The following is a 17,501-nucleotide window of genomic DNA, read 5'->3' as shown; positions in this document are numbered from 1 at the left end:
ATGAGCAAGTTTGGGGTGGAGGAACTTGACTGGCCTGCACAAAGTCCTGACCTCAACCCAACAGAACACCTTTGGGATGAATTAGAGCAGAGACTGCGAGCCAGGCCTTCTCGTTCAACATCAGTGCCTGACCTCACAAATGCGCTTCTGAAAGAATGGTCAAACATTCCCATAGACACACTCCTAAACCTTGTGGACAGACTTCTCAGAAGAGTTGAAGCTGTTATAGCTCCAAAGGGTGGGCCAACTCAATATTGAACCCTACGGACTAAGACTGGGATGCCATTAAAGTTAATGTGCGTGTAAGGGCAGGCGTCCCAATACTTTTGGTAATATAGTGTATTTACAGAGAGTTGTAAAAACCACTGATTTTTACAAACTGTCCATAAATTTACTGACAGTTGGCAATCCTGCTGCCTTCTTATATTTTAAACACCCTAGAAGAGATTCCTCCGATCTTAGAGCTCGATAGATAACCTCCTTGACCAACTGAAAAAAGCAATAGGTTAGGCAGGGGTGGGCCAGAGCTCCAGATTCGGGAAACAAAGTCATTATTTTATTATAACAGAGTACCCAGATTCAAGGCTTCGATGTACTCTGCAAGTTATATCTAGATGTCAACTATGCATGCTGTTGCCATAAAAATGTATTGTATTGTTGCTATTTAATCAGGCTGCAAAATAAGTAAAGAATATGTGCATTAATTTGCAAAATATGCAATTATTAACATTTTGCATTGGAGCCTGCAAAGCATTGCAACCGCAATCATGCTCTGGCAGACTGTTCCCCCAGCCCTGGGTCTGTACTGAGGTATGGACCTACCATCTCTGAGCTAGAGGAAGAAACCAATGAACTACAAGTGTGGTATTGTCACTGCACTTATGCCCATTGACATCTACGAGTCCTTCTACCGTGATGGCATGAAGTGTTTGAACATCTGCACCAGCCAAAGAGTCAGAACTTGGAAGGAAGAACGGGAGAAGTCTCAGAAGATGGCAGCACCTGTGACCAACATAAGCACTGGTAATGCAGCAGCAAAAAGGATTGATTGTCAGCTACAGAGAAAAAAAATTTGGAGGTGATTTAATTTCACTTTAAGGGCTTGTTCTCGTGTGCTTTGATCACTGAAGAACGATCCATGACAGGTAGTGAGGAGGCGTTGTATCACCTTCTCATCACTTGCTTTAACCCGTTGAATCAGTGATGGAACTACCAGGGTCGCAAAGGTTGCAATTGCAACCGGGCACTGGCAATTTATCACCGTGGGGGGGGCCCTTTATGGTTTCTTGCGCTGGGGCCCTGAAGGGTCTAATTACCCGCCTTAAATCCCTCACCAGCATGCTGCAACCACGTGCATTGCGTGTTTGCAGGGGGCTTGCAAAGAGGTCCCCTTGAATGGATCATGCTCGGTGGGAGCTATGTCTGCTGAAAGTGACAGGGGGTATATTTCCTGCCGCGGCACCCCTGGCCTCAGCAGCTAAGGGGGGAGTGGTTGGCGGCTGTAAAAATGCAGTTCAAGCACGGGGTATTACTGCCCGTCAACCACTTATGCGAATGAGTCCTAAAGGTGTTTTGCTACTATACCAAGCTGTACCAGCAGCATGCTGAAGATCCAGATTACTTCCCCTGTATACCGTGGTGTTGCTATGGGCGTGTGGAGTGCACCTAGGTGACCCTAGCCAGAGGGGTGACACCATCAGGGCTGGCACCAGCATAAGGTCTGCTGATGCCATCGTCGCTGGTGCTATGAAAAACGTGGCATCCCGGGCACGTCTGGAGGAATGCCGGAGATGCCACATCTGGCATAGCACCGGTGGCACCTGCAGGGACTCCTACAAGTAAGTGCTGTCCTCTGACACCCGATGCTAAGTGGGGGAGAATGGCTTAGCAGAGGCAAGGTCCTCACCAAGTAACTACCCACCTCCTGGATCACCTGTGTTGCCCTTCCCCACTTCACCTTTGCTTTTTAACCCTGTGCCTGCTGAAAAGCCATCATCACCATGACCCCCACACTTGAGGATTCCTAGTGGGTTCTGTTCTTTTAGGGTGTCACCTTCCCTTAAAAATCAGTGCCCCCCCCCCCCCATCCCTTACCTTTCCAGTGGCCTCCATTCCTAGGAAGGGTGATCATGCTGAAAGGTCTAACATACACCTGTCAGTGGCAGCAATGTTCTTAGCCAGGATCTGCCTCCCAAAGATTTTTTTTTTTTGGGGGGGACCAACCCTAGTGATGCCACTGCCTATACAGAAAGCAGCAGTCCGGATCTTCAGCAGTCTGACACTTCCCTTGCACAGTTGTCCAATTAACAACCTTCACTCTTGCTAAGCAGCGTTGCTGATTGGAGCACTGTGCAGGGGCAGTGTTGGACTGCTGGAGATTCAGCTCAAAATTGGTTGAACAGAATTACAAATCCTATGTAGAGTCACCTATTTGTCTTTTTCAATTCTTTCTTTTTCAATAGTGTGTTTGGCTTTTTTCCTGGATTTCAGCTCCAAACAAAAAAATTTTGGCATCTGACACCTGTAAACAAACCTGTTTTGTATGTTACGTACACAAGACTGCACTTGTACCCAAGCACAAAGCAAACTCATAATGCACTGCCTGAGCCCTGCGAGTTACCCAAGGGGTGCCATCTAAACAGTCTCTTTACTTCATGCATACCATCAAATAATTAACATTTTTCAACATTTTGGCAGAATTTAAAATTATAAGTTGAACTGTTCTGTGTATCTTGTCGCTGAAGGCCTGATGCCTATCACAAAACCTTCTCCGATGACAGAAAGTCTAGGTGGACACATTAAATTATGAGATTTCATCTTTGAAAATGACAAAGCTGTTATTTGTCAAACTCTTGGTTTAATATGAGCTGAAACCAAAGCCGGCCTATTATTTTAGGCAGCCTACATCCACAGAAGATCTGTAGTTAGTTCTCCAAGATGTTTGGAACAACCTATCTGCCGAGTTCCTTCAAAAACCATGTGCAAGTGTATCTAGAAGAATTGATGCTGGTTTGAAGCCAAAGGGTGGTGATACCAAATATTGATTTGATTTAGATTTTTCTTCTTTTATGTTCACTTTGCATTTTGTAAATGAATAAAAAATTTATTTTTTAAAGCATTTTTATGCGCGTACACACGAGCGGACTTTACGGCAGACTTGGTCCGGAGGACCGGAGTCCGTCGGATAATTCAATCGTGTGTGGGCTCCAGCGGACTTTTTTTCCCAAAAGTTCAACGGACCTAGAAATTAAACATGTTTCAAATCTCTCCGACTGTCTCGAGTCCGGACGAAAAGTCTACTCGTCTGTATGCTAGTTCGACGGACAAAAACCGACGCTAGGGCAGCTATTGGCTACTGGCTATCAACTTCCTTGTTTTAGTCCAGTCGTACGTCATCACATACGAATCTGTCGGACTTTGGTTGATCGTGTGTAGGCAAGTCCGTTCATTTGGAAAGTCCGTCGGAAAGTCTGTAGAAAAGTCCGCCCGTGTGTACGCGGCATTACTTTGCAGCATTTCTGCCTAAAATTTTTGCACAATACTATATGCAGTGCGATATTGCGCGTGTACAGACACACATGGAACCTGCCAGGGCCACGCAGGCACATGTGTGGGGAGAATCACACAATTCCACACGTGCAGACGGAGAGAACCAATCAGACTCTTGAACAGTATCTGCGCTGTTTTTCCTCATTCTCTCAAGATGACTGGGTGTTGCTATTACCATTAGCTGAATTTGCTCATAATAGCTCTGTTCATTCATCCACAAAGCAATCTCCGTTCTTCGCCAATTACGGCTTCCATTCTTCTTTCTTGCCCAATACAGTACCGGAATGCTCAGTACCTGCTGTCCTTGAAACAATAGAGTTCTTTGACATTAATAGCAAGCTGTTGCAAGAAACAATGGCTAAAACACAGGCATACAACAAAAGGGTTTTTGACAAGAGGAGAATTGATTCTGAAACCAGGAGATCAAGTATGGTTGTCCACAACTTAATCTAAGACTAGCCTGCTCGTCAAAGAAATTGGGTCCTAAGTTTGTGGGGCCTTTCCCAGTAAAGAAAAAGGTCAACGATGTGGCCTACGAATTAGAGCTACTGGAATATTTCAGGATTCACCCCATTATTCACGTGACTTTGCTGAAACCCCTTATCCCTAATTCCTTCCCTGGACTAAATGTTGGTCCACCCGAGACGGTAATAGTCAACGGGGAGGAGGAATTTGAAGTGGAAGCAATTTTGGATTGCAGGAAGAGGAGTAACCAAATTCAGTTCCTGATAAAGTGGAAAGGGTATGTATGGGCCAGAGGAAAACTCTTGGGAACACGAAGGCAATATTCACGCCAAAAAACGTATCCAGGCTTTCAAGAGCTCTCATCCTGTCAAGTTGGCCCGGTTGGGCATCCTGAGGCTGCCCATTGGGAGGGGCCAATGTCAGGAAGGGCATGTCAGTAACCAAGATGGCGGCCGGAGAAGATTCCCTGTGCTTTATGTCCCACTGAGAAGAGCAGCACGGGCGCGCTTGCGTGCATGTGTGCGCATGCGTGCCAATACAGGACGGGATGCCACCACAAGTGCGCGCGTGCCCTGTGACAGTCCTGGGTGTCAAATGGGCTATTTAAACTGGCTCATTCCCCAAGATCAATTCTGTCTGGTCCACAGCATTTCCTGTGTCTCCTGCTATCCATTTGCCTGTACCTGTTACAATTGACCTAACCGGCTTGCTCCTGACTACTCCTGCTTGCATCTGACCTTGGCTTGTCTTTGATTACGCTCCTGCCTGTTCTTTCTGCTATCTCGCTGCCAGCCTGTTGCCAACCCTGCCAGCATCTGACAAAACACTTCTGTATCAGCACCTGTTCTGGACTTGTTCACCAGTGTCTGATCCAGCCTGCATGCACCTGCCTGTGCTCCAGTCCTTACCAACACCAGTTCCGCTAATTGCTGTACCCACGCTCCAGTCCGTGGCACCCAAGTACCAGCCTACTCCAGCCTCCAGCCTGTCAGCTGTTCCTGGTTGTCCTGCTGTGTCTGTGTTCCTCCATGGCTCTGCCTTCAGTTCCGGTTCAGCTTCTCTGCTAGAAGTTCTGCCAGGCACTCATGCGACTCTGCATTCCTGCGCCTCCTGTCTGCTCTAACATGGCCCCCGAGTCAGAGGTGTAAGAGAGGTCTTCCTCTGCATAACAGACTCTACTACCAGGTACATGACATCAGCATTGCTGATTGGAGCACTGTGCAGGGGCAGTGTTGGGCCGCTGGAGATTCAGCTCGAAATTGGTTGAACAGAATTTACAAATCCTGTGCAGATTGACATATTTGTCTTTTCAATGGTGTGTTTGGCTTTTTTCCTGGATTTCAGCTTCAAACAAAGAACAAACATTTTTTGGCATCTGACACCTGTAAATAAACCTGTTTTGTATGTTACGTACACAAGACTGCACTTGTACCCAGGCATAGAGTAAACTCATAATGCACTGCCTGAGCCCTGTGAGTTGCCCAAGGGGTGCCATCTAAACAGTCTCTTTACTTCATACATACCATCAAATATTTAAAATTTTTAAAGTTTTTTGACAGAATTTAAAATTATAAGTTGAACTGTTCTGTGTATCTTGTCGCTGAAGGCCTGATGCCTATCACAAAACCTTCTCCAATGGCAGAAAGTCTAGGTGGACACATTAAATTATGAGATTTCATCTTTGACCATGACAAAGCTGTTGTTTGTCAAACTCTTGGTTTTATTATGAGCTGAAACCAAAGCCGGTCTATTATTTGAGGATTTTAGGCAGCCTACATCCACAGAAGATCCGTAGTTAGTTCTCCAAGATGTTTGGAACAACATACCTGCCGAGTTCCTTCAAAAACTGTATGCAAGTGTACCTAGAAGAATTGATGCTGGTTTGAAGCCAAAGGGCGGTGACACCAAATATTGATTTGATTTAGATATTTCTTGTTGTTCACTTTTCATTTTGTAAATGAATAAAAAATATATTTTTGAAAGCATTCTTACTTTACAGCATTTCTTCAAACATGCCAAAAAATTTTGCACAATACTATATGCAGTGCGATATTGCGCATTTACAGACACACATGGGACCTGGCAGGGCCACGCGGGCACATGTGTGGGGAGACTTACGCAATTCCTTACATGTGCAGGCACCCCACATGGCTCTGCCAGTTCTCATGGACCTGGCAGAGACTTGCAGCATCTCTGCTCGTGCATGAGATTTTTTTTTTTTTTTTTGCAAACAGGAACAATCAAAGACATTTCTTTTGTGTTGCGCTATACTTTTAAATAAGCACAGTGATAGTCAGTGCCAGTATTAGTGATCATTACAACAGAAATAACCCATGCAAACACAATATATGAAAATCAATATAAGTCAATGAATTGTGCTGTGAATCTCTGAGCCCCTGGAACATGGTTTTGCAGACGAAATGCGTAGGGAGGAACAATAGCGGTGACATCACCACGCACACCAATTGATCGGAGCTGAGCAGCATTTTACGCACTTGTTTTACTTCTTGTGTTGAAATATTGTTGGCACCATTGTGATTTGAGGATCTATGTTGACCAGATTGTATCCTGGGGAAATAACAAAGCGCACGTTGACCTCCATTATATTGAGGTCCCATAATTTGGTAAGAGGCTAATTTTATGTGGAAGTGAAAACACAGCACAACGCATGAAGTTTTATTGGAATCACAGAGGGTCGTTATTTGTACTTATATCATATATTTTCAATAGTGGATAGACTTATTGTGTATTGATTTTTATATATTGTTAGCAAGGATCCCCACTGAGTCTCCCATAGGTAATTGCAAATGGACCCATTCAAAAGTGTGAACAGGGCCTAAAAAAGCAGAAAGGTGTTTCTCAGGGGTAATGATGGTATTGATCCATCTCTATACAGTTGCCTTTCCTGTCCCATTTTCACAGTTGTACCAGTGATGAAAGGATCCAAAGTAAATGTATAGATTGTTGGTATAATGGTAGAAGCTCACTGGATTTCTTGCAGGGGCAGCAGTTTTTTTTCTTTTATTTTTGCACTTTACACAACTATAACAGAATGTTTTAGTGGTGTACTTTATAGACCCAAAGGAACCATATAAGAGAACTAAGAGAAGTTCATTGTTAAGGTTTACACACACACACACACACACTTTAGGTTTTGTGGAAATCGGATGACCACCACAGTATTAATCCATATGTCAATTTTTTTTTTTTTTACCCTTTGAAAAAGTCACATGGGCGGTGACGAAACATGTCAGAGCAGAGCCTAGTGCTGTCATCATGCTAGCAGGAGGTGGATGCTGGATTACTCACAGAGGTGATGCTGAGGTTTCCATCTTAACCACTTGCTGACCGCTGCACGCCGATGTGCATTGGCACAATGGCAGCGGTGGGCAAATGGGCGTACCTGTACGTCCCCTTTAATTGGCGGGGCTAGCAGGGGCGCACCCGCCGCATACAGCGTGACCGTGCCCACGTGTCCCGTGGACTCGATGTCCACTGGGGGCCAGCGATCGTATCACGGAGCCTCAGAACGGGGAGATGCCTATGTAAACAAGGCATTTCCCCGTTCTGCCTAATGACATGACAGGGATCTACTGCTCCCTGTCATTGGAAGCAGTGATCGCTGTCATGTCAGTGGTAGCCCATCCCCCCCACAATTAGAATCACTCCCTAGGACACACTTAACCCCTTGATCGCCCCCTAGTGTTTAACCCCTTCCCTGCCAGTGTCATTTACACAGTAATCAGTGCATTTTTATAGCACTGATCGCTGTATAAATGACAATGGTCCCAAAATAGTGTCAAAAGTGTCCGATGTGTCCGGAGATGAGTAATATAGTGAATGCAGGCTCCTGGGTTTAGTAACACTTTAATTGTTTTTTAACCTCCTGCCAACTGCTTACAGTAAATAAACTGTGAACAGGTACAGGCTCGGCAACGTACATGTAAGTTGCTGGCTTGCTTCCGGGTTTGGACACAGCATGAGTTTGGCAGCAGATTTCAGCCAATGATTTTAGCTGGAACCTGCTGCTCGGCTGTGTCCAGTCACACACAGAGTTATATGTGTGCAGTGAACAGCGATCTGGCTGTTTCTTCTCACTGAGAAGCAGGGAGACAAAACAGCCAGATCAGTAAGTAAAAGCAACACATATTACACACATTACACTTGTTCGGAAACACAGTAAACCCCTTGATTGCCCCTAGACGTTAACCCCTTCACAGCCATTAGTACAGTGTCAGTGTACACAGTATTATCACTGTATTAGTGTCACTATCCATGTCAGTTTCAGTTAGAGTCCTTCCCAGCCAGTGTCTATTACCTCCAGATTGCCTGCCACCCTATCACAGTCCCACTATAAGTCACTGATCACCGCCATTACAGTAAAGCGCATATAGCTGCGTAAATTCCAGTATATACACCATAGTTTGAAGATGCTATAAATTTAACACAAACTAATTAATATGCACTTATTGGGATTTTTTACATGTGGCAGAATACACTACATTACCAAAAATATTGGGACGCCTGCCTTTACACGCACTTGAATTCTAAAGAGGTTGTAGAGTCCCTCTAATGTTTGTACCTATAGGTAAGCCTAGAATAAGGCTTCCCTATAGGTACATGTAACTATCTCCTAAACGTGCACCGTTTAGGAGAAAGTTACTGTATACTGCGCCGATGATGACATTGGTGTATTCGCTCTGAAAGAAGGGCTGCCCGTGCTGTTCCTTCAGAAGTTAGTGCCGTCAGTGCATGCACGGGAGTTATGTCACGCGGCTCCGGACGGTCACAGAGCTGGAGTCCGCGGCCCTGGAAGGAAGATGGGCGAAGATTGATGCGGCCTGCAGCTGGGACGATGCGGGCTTCATTTGCAGGTAAGTGTCACGTAATGTGCTAGTATGCGATGTATGTGCTAGTATGCGATGCATACTAGCATATTATGCCATTACTTTGCAGGGAAGGGAAAAAAAAAATTACAAGAGTTTACTTCCTCTTTAATGGCATCCCAGTCTTAGTCGGTAGGGTTCAATATTGAGTTGGCCCACCCTTTGCAACTATAACAGCTTCAAATCTTCTGGGAAGGCTGTCCACAAGGTTTAGGAGTGTGTCTATGGGAATGTTCGAACATTCTTCCAGAAGGGTCTAACAGTGAGGTCAGGCACTGATGTGGATGAAAAGACCTGGCCTGGCTATTTTTTATGGTGCGAACATTGTTTACATATGTGGGCGTGACTTACGTATGTGTTCATTACTGCACGTGGGGACAGGGGCACTTTAAAAATTATTTTATTAAATGTTTTACATTTTTACACTCCCTTTTTTATTGCTATTGCAAGGAAGGTAAACATCCCTTGCGATGACAATACAGCATGACAGGTCCTCTTTATGGAGAGATCTGGGGTCTAAAAGACCCCACATTTCTCCTCTACCCTTAAAAGCAAAAAATTTAAAAAATATTTATCTTTTGGTTTAGGAAAAAACAAAGTCATGTTTACATGGCCTGAAAACCAGAGGTGATATGTTGACATTGCTCTGGTCCTCCAAGGGCATGAAGATGAGCGGCAGCCATCTTGTCATTACTAATCCCTATGGCAAGCCACCGCTGGTGCTGGACAGAGTCCCGGGCTCACCAATTAGTAAGGTAAGCCCGGGAAGCCGCTTCTAAAAGTGATCCCACTGCGAGATCGCCACAGGTACCACTTTTATTTGAAAGTTTGCTGTCTGAGGGAAAAGAAAATGCTGGGGTTATGGCATCTAGCTGCAGCCATAACCTCGGTATTTAAAGTCAAATGACGTATTTTCCCAGTTAGGCGGTCGGCAAGTTGAAATTTACAATTATATGTTTTTTTATATTTATTTTGATTATTTTTTTTTTGTAGTACATATTGGGGTTGCGCAGAGAATATTTTTGTGAACAGTATTAATCTGCCATTAGCTATGCATTAGTGCAGAGAAAACATATATTCTGAAATGTCTATTAGTTTAGTTTCAACGGTACAATGAATGAATTGTATTGCCATGTGCAAAGTCCTTTCTCAGGTTTACACACAAACCACTTACATGTGTAATACAAGTGTTTGTTTTCATATGATGACAATACGTTGAATGTTGGCACTGTTGTGAGAGCCTATTAATCTCGCTTTCTCTTTTCCTACAGCCAGGGAGCCAAGACAGTAGGCCACTTTATGGAAAAATAAATAATGAGGAATCTGATTTGCCTAGATAGGGAAATGAGGGCTCATGCAAATTTCAGCCATGGTATTCATTTAGACAAACAATTATGTCCTGTAACAGGAACTGTGGAAAGTTCAGTGTGTTTCCAACTAAAAATATTCATTCATTTAAAGTATCAGTCCACTCAGCACTGATATTTTAGACTTGTGTAGATGCTGAAGAGTTAAAATAGACCTTGTAGGTGTTTTCCTGCATTTGTTTCTTTTTACCAGGTTTTGTTGCCCAACTCATCCCCCCCAGCCTAGGCCTGAAAGACACGTGCCTGATTTGGCAACATTCCTGGAGATGTGAAATGGGCTTCCCAGGGGGGTGCAGAACCAGGGACACAAGGGGGACCTTATGCGTGCCATTGAGGGCTGGTTGCCATTTCAAGGTTCAGGGACACATGTACCGGCCCAACCAGCGAATGGCCCCACACTGATATTTTAGACTTTAGAAGATGCTGAATAGTTCAAATGGACCTTCATTCCCATAAGGGGGTTTGATCTCTTCCAACCCCATCCCCTCTGTAAGTGTTTTCCTGCATTTGTTTCCTTTTTTTAAAGTTTTTCTGCCCGACACGTCCCCCCTGCCTAGGTGTGAAAGACATGATCTGGCAACCTTCTTGGAGATGTGACATGGGTTTCCCAGGAGGGCGCAGGACCAGGGACACAAGGGGGACCTGATGTCTGCCATTGGGGGGTGGTCGCCACTTCATGGTTCAGGGACACATGTACCAACCAGATCAAGGACACTTTATTTACACCTAGGCTGACCCCCTGGCCTAGGCGTGATTAATGTGCCCCTGGTCCAGCAAACTTCTGGGAGATGTGACATGGGTATTCCAAGAGGCTGGGAAACAGAGCAGTCTAGGATGGCCGACGCATCCGCCACTGGGGGCTGTCATGGTGAACCTGGAGGAGGCCACCAGCCCCCATCAATGAACAAAACCAAAATGTCAGCATGTGACCCCTGCTATGTCATTTGAACAGTGGATCACAATGTGACAACCCTGGATTCACTGCATGAGTGAGTATGAGTTTTGAAGAAAACTCAACAATACAGATAGGAGGGGAAAAAAAACATTGGTAAGGTTCCTCCCATGTGATTCCTTAGGCAGTGTGGGGTTGGTTTACTAAAACTGGAAAGTGCTAAATCTGGTAGAGCTGTGCGTGGAAGCCAATCAGCTTCTAACTTCAGCTTCTTCAATTAAGCTTTGACAAAAAAAAACTGGAAGCTGATTGATTTCTATGCAGAGCTACACCAGATTTTGCACTCTCCAGTTTTAGTAAATCAACCCCTGTGTCATGTTCTATATATTTTATCTATGTGAACAAGTAGAGTAAAAACCTAGTGATCCTGCCAGCATCTTTCTCCTACAAGTTCTTCTTATGTTAAGCTGGCAATGCTAAACACAGGCTGCGAATCCTGTAGTAGCATTGTCAGCTTGGGGTTTTCAGAGGCATTGTGGTCCCATGACCACTAAAAAAACAGAAAACCAATTAGGCATTTAAGAAACTTTTTTATAGCAAAAGTGCAGGTATTTTATGCTACGAATGTCTGCTTTCCCTATTTCCATTTCATAAGCTTTAAACTACCTACTGGTTTTTTATGTCTATGGGACTATATTGGTGGCACCTCGGCATTAGATATTCTAGGTCTGCACACCTGTTAAAGACAATACAATGGAATCTAAAGCTGGCCATACACCTATAGATTATCTGCAGATTTTCTATGGTTAGATGGAAAAAGTGCAACAGATTTCTCCATGTTCGCTAAACTGTGTGGATGGAGGAATCTCCCACTTTTTCCATCTAACCATAGAAAATCTGCAGATAATCTATAGCTGTATGGCCAGCTTTACTCTTTCCCATTCCTAATGGTAAATCATTCTATACTAGAGAAAATGGCAACAAAAGAATTGTGAATGGCCCCAGGTGAATAGCAAACACTCCCAGGTGGATAGGATCCAAGTTAGGAGCTATGGCAGAGCTATCTCATTGCCAGCAGGTGATGTAGCCCATTAGACTCTATTAATAGTATTAAAGGTTTGTGCTAGTAGCATTACATTTCTAACCTACCAGCTGCTGTATATAACACATAGAAAAGCATTAGAGAAGTGGTTACATTTAAATGCTTCATCCACCAGAGAGTATAATACCTCTAAAAAGAGCTGAACCTATACTATACCAATATTCCGAGTACAAGACATAGCCCATCAGACTCCTCTATAACTGATGTTATACTCCCTAGTGGATCAAGCCTTTAAATGTAACCACTTTTCTAATGTTTTTCCATGTGTTTTCCACATGTTTCCATACATTTCCAAGCTCCTTACATCTGGTGGCCTCTGCTGAAAAAGAGGTTCACCTGTCTTCCAAAGACTGGTTTCTCATGTCTGAACATCAGACCCACTAGACCCTTTGGCAGAGACCTGGTGACCAAGGCCTAGATACTTTTGACATGAGCATCTGTTTTCTGAAGAAAAGGTATCTCAGCTGCGTCTAAGGTTTATTTCCTGAGCAATACAGCTACAGCTTTGATTTATGTTACGTTCAAGAATATTGTTATTTTTTCTTTTATTTTTGGTCACTCATTGTCTTATATGCTATAACTGGAAAGAAACAAGTTATTTATAGTCTATGCTTTGAAGGCTTACATAATTCTCGGAAGGGTGTAATGATATGGTGGCACTTTGGGACTCCTTCTAAATGTCCAATAGTGGGAATTTATTTAATGAACAGCCTGACTTTGGGGGACTCATTTTATGTTAGAAATATGTCTATCTATCTATCTATCTATCTATCTATCTATCTATCTATCTATCTATCTATCTATCTATCTCTAGTGTAGGCAGGTTCAGTCTATCTTCTCCACTTCAGGTGGCTCTCTCACGCAGCGGTCCTGGCCTGTTGGAGAGAAAGTCAAGAGGAATGAGGTTCCTCTATGTTTTCCTTGGTCACTGGGGAAGCTTTCCCTTTGGACGCTGCCACCCCATGTGACTCCATCAGCCATCTGGGGTAAGCTAAAGCGTATTTAAGACCCTGGCTCCCGGGGTTGTGGCACGTTTTGGCAAGTGGACATAGTAGGCACAAGTACCCTGTCTGTGAGGGACAGCAATATCACTAGGGAAAGTATCCTGACGAGGGGGGTAAGCGTAGGGCCGCATCTCTTCTGGACATTCTTCTGGACAATGAGGGCTAGGCCTCATTCAGTCCCCTTTCAACAGACACTGTCATTCCAGCTGGAATCTACTCCTGTTATGCTACTAAACTGTGAGTGTGCCCAGCTGGGTGGCTTTCCCACCGGGTTTGATGTGCACTGTTGCTGCATTTCTTCGATACAAGTTTTTTGCACCTCCCTGTGTGAATTATTGTCTCCGCACCACGCTGCACCCCACCTATATACCTACCTACCTATATACATCTATATGCCTACCTATCTATATAGATCTAGATCTATCTATCTATCTACATCTATTATTCCTCAATAGTCCAAAATATAAGAAATAGGACAAATCTAATCTGAATATTGCCCGACACTATTACAGATAGAAAGCTGTCCGGAATATTATGAGATTTAGATCTATGAAAGAGAATGTAGGCGATTCAAAAGGTTTAAAGCCCAATCTAGCTTTCCATTCAAAGAATTCAAGTTTGTTTTCTTTTAGAAATCAGCTGCAGCCTCAGTAGAAAAGCATGTCCCCTGCCAGCATGCTGCATGGAAACACTCTTGCTCTCTATGTGGAAGCTGTGCTGTTAACAATAGCCTTGCGATGAAGGACATCCACACAGGTATGTCTTCAGTCTATGTATGATTTACTGAGTAAATAATAGTGTACACTGGATCACAGAGCATCAAAGTACATGATTAAACACACAGTTTTATGCCATATTATGTGTTACGTATCCTGTCCATTATATAGTGTCTACCTTATTCTCACTATTCTCTATCTCGGGCACATATCCATGGGACCGGGGAAAATTCTGATTATCTGAGATAACATTGTAAATGTCACATAAATGTTAAATGGTTGATGACCGCGGATAAATGATGCTTGCATACTAATACATTTTTGTATATCAGCCAAAGTGATAATTAAAATAATAATAAACCAAAAAGCAGCGCTATAATCAACGTTAACAAAAGTGCATATACTCATCGAAAGTTTACAAAGGTGCTACCAATGCAGACATCAATGAATAATTCATAGCATACAGTATCTCACAAAAGTGAGTACACCCCTCACATTTTTGTAAATATTTTATTCTATCTTTTCATGTGACAACACTGAAGAAATGACACTTTGTAAATTTGCTGTCCTCTCAAAATAACTCAACACACAGCCATTAATGTCTAAACCGCTGGCAACAAAAGTGAGTACACCCCTAAGTGAAAATGTCCAAATTTGGCCCAAAGTGTCAATTATTATATTATATCGAGGCCTGTTCTGAGTGGAACCTGTCCTGTTAATCCGCTGTATGGTCTTGGCCACCGTGCTGCAGCTCAGTTTCAGGGTCTCGGCAATCTTCTTATAGCTTTATAGCCATCTTTATGTAGAGCAACAATTCTTTTTACAGATCCTCAGAGAGTTCTTTGTCATGAGGATTTAACACACCTGCTCCCCATTTCACACCTGAGACTTTGTAACCCTAACGAGTCACATGACCCCGGGGAGGGAAAATGGCTAATTGAGCCCAATTTGGACATTTTCACTTAGGGGTGTACTCACTTTTGTTGCCAGTGGTTTAGACATTAATGGCTGTGTGTTGAGTTATTTTGAGGGGACAGCAAATTTACACTGTTATACAAGCTGTATACTCACTACTTTACATTGTAGCAAAGTGTCATTTCTTCAGTGTTAACATGCAAAATGAAATTTAACTCCTGCAAGGCTTATTTAAATCCCCATATTTTTTTATAATGCTTTTTGAAAATGTCTAGGTGTTTTAAATAAGCCTTGCAGGAGTTAAATGTCATTTTGCATGTGTGCGCTGTTTTGTTCTGTTGTATGGTCTTATGGCTGCACCTTCTTTAATGCATCTTTTAGGGTGTGCCCCCCAAATATCTTGTTTGTTTATTTCTTCAGTGTTGTTTGTATATATATATAAAATTCATCAAACCGTAAATGGTCCATAGATGAAAGGAGTCCCATCATAGGACATCCACAGTGTGAGATGTTCCAGGAAATGTCATCTGTGTGAATAGAACAGAGACCTTCCACCACCAGGTAGTAGAAGTTACCATAAGCCTCTTACCAAAAGAGTTGTGCCAAAAGTTATGGCCGGAAGAGCATAAATAGTGGATCCCAGGTTCAACTTCTGCTAGGGGGAAATAATTGCCACTCAGCAAAAAACAATGTTGTGGAACCATAAAATATAAGCATATCCTTACATCGTGAATTCGGTTTAAAAATTTCTTTGTTAAAAAGATTATTGGAGCTCTAACAATGCAGCAATGCTATATCAACAGGAGCAGGCTGAGGCTGGGTTCACACTAGAACATGCGGCTCACAGCAGGAGTCCGGTGCGCCTCCATTCACCGTTTCAGGTCCGATTACAGCCTGAATTTTGGGCTGAGTCGACACAGACTAAAAGACGCACAGGACTGTGCAATTCGCACCAGAGGCGATGCGGAGATGTGTGAACCGGCTCCATAGAGAGCAAGTCACAATCTCCTGCTATGCAAACTGGATGCAGGGAAACCCACATCCAATGCACAATAGTGTGAACCCAGCCTGATTGTTAGTAAGCGCCGACAGTATCAGCACGAGAGGCATCGGGACGCCATTTAAAAAGAACAGGTAAGAGTATAATCAAGTCATATATTAGGTTACTTATTCCAATAATATAGAGGAGCCCATGTAAGAGACTGGCCACCCAGCCTCCAAAACCCGTGAACCAGTTGGATGGGTTGATCAAGTCAACCCAACTTGTCAAACCAGCCCAGGGTTTTTCTGTATGCGTGTCTCCAAATTCTTGCTTCAACTGCTGAACCTGTTCTACATGAACAATGATAGCATCTTCAGCTTCAGTATCATTGGAAGGGTAGTTGGAGCAGGAAGTCTGTGTTATATAACTTCCTTTTTTTATCATTTTTAACTTATTTGCGACAATAACAAGATTTTTGTCCTAAATTGCAGTTACATTATCCATCAGATCAGCTAGATCAATGATAAAGCTACAAGCTTTCTTTCTTTATACAACACCTGTTGACCCAGGGAATATTATTATTATTATACAGGATTTATATAGCGCCAACAGTTTGTGCTGCGCTTAACAAAATGAAGGCAGACATTACAGTTACATTACAATTTGGTACAAAAGGAACCAGATAGCCCTGGGCCAGAGCTTACAATCTAGGAGGGAGGGTCAATTGATACAAAAGGTAATAGCTATGGGGGATGAGCTGATGGAGAATGTAAAACAGTGTATTAGTTACCATGGGCCTCTTGGCTACTTCTCTGATTAATGCTATGGTTTTCAGGGATCGTCTAAAGATGGCTAGATTAGGGGACAGTCGGAAAGATTGGGGTAGGGAGTTCCAAAGGATGGGAGAAGCTCTGGAGAAATCCTGTAGGCGAGCATGGGAGGGTGTGACAAGGGAGCTAGAGAGCAGGAGGTCTTGGGAGGACCGAAGAGAGTGGCTTGGTTGGTATTTTGAGACTAGGTTAGTGATGTAGCTGGGGGCAGAGTTGTGGACGGCTTTGTAAATTATTGTTAGTACTTTTAATTTTATTCATATCAAAGGTTTGACTGTCCTAGATTCAGAAGGAAGATTCAGTTGGTCTCTAAGGTGTGTGCTTAAAAAGATGCTGGGGGACCTTATGAAACTGAGTTTTCTTAAAATCACTATCTTCCATATACAGTGCCTTAAAAAAGTTTTCATACCCCTTTTCACATTTTGTCATGTTACAACCAAGAACGTAAATGTATTTTATTGGGATTTTATGTGATAGACCAACACAAAGTGGCACAAAATTGTGAAGTGGAAAGAAAATGATAAATGGTTTTTAAATTTTTTTTACAAATAAATATGTGAAAAGTGTGGCGTACATTTGTATTCAGCCCCCCTTTATTCTGATACCCAGAACTAAAATCTAGTGGAACCAATTGCCTTCAGAAGTCACCTAATTAGTAAATAGAGTTCACCTGTGTGTAATTTAATCTCATTACAAATACAGCTGTTCTGTGAAGCCCTCAAAAGTTTGGTTATAAAACAATATCCCAAGCTTTCAACATCTCACGTAGCACTGTTCATTCCATCATCCGAAA

Source organism: Aquarana catesbeiana, linkage group LG05 (assembly GCF_042186555.1).
Source record: "Aquarana catesbeiana isolate 2022-GZ linkage group LG05, ASM4218655v1, whole genome shotgun sequence".
NCBI lineage: Eukaryota > Metazoa > Chordata > Amphibia > Anura > Ranidae > Aquarana > Aquarana catesbeiana.
The sequence above is the reverse complement of the archived record's forward strand: the minus strand, read 5'-3'. Positions refer to the sequence as shown.